Below are 6,091 nucleotides of genomic sequence, written 5' to 3'. Positions count from 1 at the left end.
TCATAGACAACTATCTCTCTCAACCCTGACCAGTAGGTTTCCACTCTGGCCCTGGAAGAGAAGAGATGCATTATATTTAAGACTCGTCCTAATTCAAAAATCGCCCATAGGTAGGTTTCCACTCCTATGTTTGTTTTGCTCTCCCAAACTAGATCTGATACCTGATGAACACTTTCGTGTCACCAAGCATCTGGATCAGATTGTAGTTCATGACGCTACTCTCATGCAGTAAAAACGAATTCAGAAGAAAAAGTTCTAAGATTCAGCTCAATAGCCAATGGAATCCTCACCGAACATAAATATCCCCATCGAAAAGCCCTTAATCCCAACAATAAAACTACTCAGACATAATGAACGAAATCAAAGACATAATATTAAGAAGTAGAATAGAAACCGAAATTGATAATGATTGGGGAAATCATTGTACGCACTATTTGATTTGCCCTTGAAGGCTCCAGCTGACGAACCAATTATATAAGGTTCCACATGCAGCTTTGTAGAACATACCTTTTTCTTTTGATATCAATAACACGAGAAGTTTCTTTTATACTTGTGAGTTCTTTGAATCTTTTGTGGTTTCCCCTTGATTCCGAGAGTTCTTGACTGTCACAACTCCATCACCGGTTGTGTGTGTGTCACTTTGATCCATCACTTGTTCTCATACCGTCTCATCCACTAGGTTAAACAAAGAGAGCCGTTAGGCCAATTGTTTAATCTCCACCAATCTACTCACATCGACTCATTCCTTGTCTAAGTAGAGAGAGCCGTTAGGCCAGTTATAAAGACCCCATCTCTATCGGTTTATAAGATCATATCTTTGATCTTATATTAAATGGTATCAGAGCTTAAACGCTCCTACGCCAGGTTCTATCTTTTCGTAACCACTTTCCATTGTTTAGTTCTTATTGGCTTGTTATTTGCATTATCTTATTCAAAAAAGGAAGATCAGTAGTTAATAATCATATCAATTCGAAAAAGCCATAATTTTTTTTATTATTGTTGCATTTAGATTTCGTTTGCATTCAGAAGAGGAACCTTAAAAAAAAATAGCCTAGTTTAAATCGGATTTGCTTTGATTTTAGTCTCTATGTTTTTATTTGTTTTGAATACACAAGTTGGTTTGATTTAGTGTTGTTTTTGTTGAGTCATAGTATGATGGAAGATCAACCCATTCCGACTCAAGACACCATCTTGCAAGCCATAGCTGCCATGAGGCAAGACATGGCCACATAACTAGGGCGCATGGAGGAAATAGGTTGCTGACTAGAGGTGCCAAGAAGAGACGCTGCCCGACCCATCCAAGTTCCACTCCAACAACAACAACAAAAACAACAGGCTGGAGATGAGGACATGCCCGAATTAGAGGAAGATTTGGCCAACAATCAACAAAGACAAGATCCTCCTGACATAAGAGCAAACCAGTGGCTCAGAGATCCTGTCAACCGAGGCCAGAGTAGAGACGATGAAGGTAATAGATAAGGTAATATGGATGTTAACCTAACAGCTCCCACTTTTGCAGGAAAGGTGGACCCTGATGCTTACCTTGAATGGGAAAGAAGAATGGAGTACATCTTTGAGTTCTACGGGAACAATGACCAGAGAAAAGTGGCATTGGTAGCAGCTCAACTCAACGATCATGCCTTGTCTTGGTGGGACAGAGATGTTGCTGAGAGGAGAAGAAACCGATATGAACAAATCACCACTTGGGCTGCAATGAGATAAAATCAAAGAAGAAGGTATGTGCCTCCATATTTCCATAGAGATTTGCAAAAAAAAATCTGCAAATTGGTACAGGGTAACAAGTCGGTTGAGGAGTATTTCAAGGAGTTTGAGACACTCCGAAATAAGTTGGAGCAAGAAGATACTGAGGAGAATCTCATGGCGCAATTCCTCGACGGTCTCCAAGATCGCAGTACTAGAAAAGTGGAGAGACAGCCTTATCATGATATCTCTGAGCTTCTCCATCTAGCCATCCAAGCTGAGAAGCACATTAAGCGCAAGACAACCACCACAAACCGAGCCAAAGCCAACCAAAACTGGATTCAGCCGGCCCCTAAAGTTATTGACAAAGGTAAAGCGGTGGAAAACAACTCCAAGTATCAAAAGCCGGCAGCCGAGACTTTCAAGAGTAATCGACAAGAAACAGGTAAGTATCCAAGCACTTCTAGAACTAGAGACATCATATGTTTCAAATGTCAGGGCCAAGGAGACATGGCGAGAGAATGCCTCAACCAGCGCACCATGATCTTAACATCAGCCACAGATTATGAATCTCAAGATGAACAAGAAGATGAGGATGGTACTGAGGGTGATGTGGAAGTGGCGTATCAAGACACAGGAGAGATGTTGGTAATCCGGAGAGCTCTGAATGATCTAGGGGATCCCGAGACAGTTCAGAAGGAAAGTATTTTCTACACCTGGTGTACCGTGTAAAACAAGGTATGTAGTCTAATAATTGATGGAGGTTCATGTACTAACGTGGCTAGCAAGCTTATGGTTGACAAACTAGGACTTGAGATGACTCCACACCCAAAACTGTACCGTTTAAGGTGGCTTAACGATGATATTGAGTTAAGAATAGCTGAGAAAGTCACCGTGCCATTTAGTGTGGGCAAGTATAGCGACCATGTGATGCGATGTAGTACCCATGCAAGTCGGTCACTTACTACTGGGGAGACCATGGCAATTTGACAAGGAGATGATGCATAATGGCCGAACAAACCACTACTCTTTTATCCATGACAAGAAGAAGTTCCAACTAGCACCACTTACACCCGTAGAAGTCCATGAAATGCAGTTAAAATTTGCAAAAGATTCTAAGGTAAGTAAAACTAATCTTTTTGTCACTCCAACTATTGTTTACAAAGCTATGCAACATGATACACCTGTGCTACTAATGGTGTTTAGAGAAAGCTTACTTTCAGGTGCGAGTGAACTAGAACTCCCACCAGAGATCAATGCTTTGTTAGACAGGTTTAAACATGTATTCCCGGAGGAGATTCCAGCTGGTTTACCACCTTTAAGGGGAATAGAGCATCAGATCGATCTTATTCCGGGTGCAGCCTTACCAAACCGAGCACCTTATCGGATGAACCCCACAGAGACTAAGGAGCTAGAGAAACAGATTCAAGACTTGATGTCTAAAGGATATATCCGAAAGAGTCTCAGCCCTTGTGTCGTTCCGGTCCTTTGGTACCCAAGAAGGATGGAACATGGCGAATGTGTGTAGAATATTGAGCTGAGAACAACATCACCATCAAATATCGACACCCAATACCAAGGTTAGACGATATGTTGGATGAATTATATGGTGCAACTGTGTTTTCGATGGTAGATCTTTGGAGTGGATACCATCAACTGAAAATGAAGGAAGGCGTCAATGAGTGGAAGACAGCCTTCAAGACCAAGCAAGGTCTACACAAATGGCTAGTCATGCCATTCGGGCTCCCCAATGCCCCGAGTACGTTTATGCAACTCATGAACCATGTCTTGAGTACATCAGTAAGTTCGTTATTGTTTACTTTGATGATATACTGCTGTATAGCAAGTGTTTTGTAGATCACTTAATGCACCTTGAGCAAGTTTTAGAGACTCTTCGACAAGAAGGTCTTTATGCAAACCTCAAGAAGTGCACCTTTTTCACTAATCATGTTGTGTTTTTAGGCTTTGTCGTGAGTTCTCAGGGTCTACAGGTGGATCAAGACAAGATTAAAGCAATTCAAGATTGGCCAACCCCCACCACTATTGGACATGTTAGGAGCTTTCACGGCTTAGCAAGCTTCTACTGGATATTTGTCAAAGATTTTAGCACTAAAGCCGCTCCTCTTACTGCTGTGATCAATAAAGATATGATGTTTAAGTGGGGAAAACACCAAGAAGAAGTTTTTCAAAAGTTTAAGGATCGTTTGACTCATGCACCTGTTTTAGTTTTACCAAATTTTGACAAAACTTTCGAAGTTGAGTGTGATGCATCAGGTCTATGTATTGGAGCTGTTCTGACTCAAGGAGTGAGACCTGTAGCTTTCTTTAGTGAGAAACTACATGGAGCTGCACTCAATTACTCCAACTATGACAAAGAGCTCTACGCCCTAGTGAGATCGTTGGATACATGGCAGTATTACTTGCTGGCCAAGGAGTTCATTATGCATACTGATCACGAGACACTAAAGCAGCTCCGAGGCTAGACCACCCTCAAATGGAGACATGCGAGGTGGCTAGATTTCGTTGGAGACATTCCCATACATCATCAAGTACAAGAAGGGACAAGACAACATCGTTGCTGATGATTTTTCTAGACGGTACATGCTCATAACCACCATAGAGGCCAAAGTCATGGACTTTGAGCACATGAAAGAGGGATATGAAGATGATCCTGACTTCAGTGCCAAAAGGGATTTCACGGTTTGTTTTATTTACATGATGGTTTCTTTTTCTAGGAAAAACGATTGTGTATTCCAAAGGGTTCGATGAGAGAGCTTTTGATCCGAGAGTCTCATGAAGGAGGCTTGATGGGCAACTTCGGAATAGACAAGACTCTGAGTGTCATAGTGGAGCATTTCTTCTGGCCTCATCTTAAACAAAATGTGGAACGATTATGCTCAAAATGCATCGTTTGTCTCAAAGCCAAATCCAGGTCACACCCATATGGACTCTATATGCCTTTACCTATACCTAACAAACCTTTGGTGGATATATCTATGGTTTTCGTGTTAGGATTACCCAAGATTAGGAACAAGGACTCAATCTTTGTGGTGGTGGACCATTTCTCGAAGATGGCACACTTTATTCCTTGTGTTAAAACCAACGATGCAACACAAACGGCTGACTTATTCTTCAAGAAAGTGGTGAGACTTCATGGTTTTCCTCATACAATTGTGTCAGACAGGGACACCAAGTTTCTAAGCCATTTTTGAAAGACATTATGGAGAAAGCTCGGCACAAAGCTTCTCTTCTCCAGCACATGCTATCCGCAAACCGATGGCCAAACAGAGGTGGTGAACCGCACACTCTTCACATTATTAAGGGCAACGGTCGGTAAAAATTTGAAAAATTGGTTAAATTGCATTCCATACATTGAACTTGCTTATAACAATGCTAACCACTCGGCTACTAAGCTTTCACCGTTTAAGATTGTGTATGGATTTAAGCCAGAGACGCCCTTGGATCTCAAACCGTTACCACCACTGGAGTATTCTAGCCAAGATGGAGTACACAAGGCTGAGAAGATCAGAAAACTCCGCCAAAATACCATTGATAACTTGGAGAAAAAGACAGATCAATACAAGCTTCAAGCTGATAAAAATCGGAAGGAAGTTATCTTTGAACCAAGACAATGGGTTTGGGTACACATGAGGCCCGAAAGGTTTCCCAACCAGAGGAAATCCAATCTTGCACCAAGAGGAGATGGACCATTTAAAGTCATGGAACGCATTGGCAACAATGCTTACCGACTCGACTTGCCAGGTGAGTTGCATATTTCACCAAGTTCAACATTGCTGATTATCTCCTTCTAACGCAGATGAACCAGTTCCAAGGACAGAACCTTTTCAAGGAGGAGGGAATGATGAGGACATGAGCATAGAGCCACTTAAAGATGACAAGATTCCCACCATGTATGAACCACCAAGAACAAAATCTGGTACAAGAACCCTTAGAGAAAAGTTTGGAGAAGCTGTGGAAGGATTAATGGCAAACCAAGAGCTTGAAGACCTCAATAAGAAGATGAGCACACTTGGCATCACAAGTCAATAAGGCCAAGAAATTTCTAAGGATCAAGCTCTCCCGATCGAAGTGGAGACTAAAGCATGGCCTCTCTTAAAGACCAGTCCTGGCCCAACGTTATTCTCTATCACACAACTCCCAAACGACGACACTTAGACTTAGACGCGGAGGAGCCTTAAACTTTCTATTTTCTGGTAAGTCTTTCAATTTGAATTCAAATAACGAGTTTTCCTTTTTGTTGTTTTGCAGGAATTAAACTTTAGTCCTTTAAGTTATTTTTCTTTTTTTGATTTTCCATTAAGTTTTTAGCAGAAACTTTCGATTGTATTAGGGTTTCATTTTCTAACTTTTCTTTTTTTTTGGTTTGCCC

This window comes from Eutrema salsugineum, unplaced genomic scaffold, assembly GCF_000478725.1.
Source record: "Eutrema salsugineum unplaced genomic scaffold, Eutsalg1_0 scaffold_10, whole genome shotgun sequence".
Classification (NCBI taxonomy): domain Eukaryota; kingdom Viridiplantae; phylum Streptophyta; class Magnoliopsida; order Brassicales; family Brassicaceae; genus Eutrema; species Eutrema salsugineum.
Note: the sequence above shows the minus strand (reverse complement) of the source record.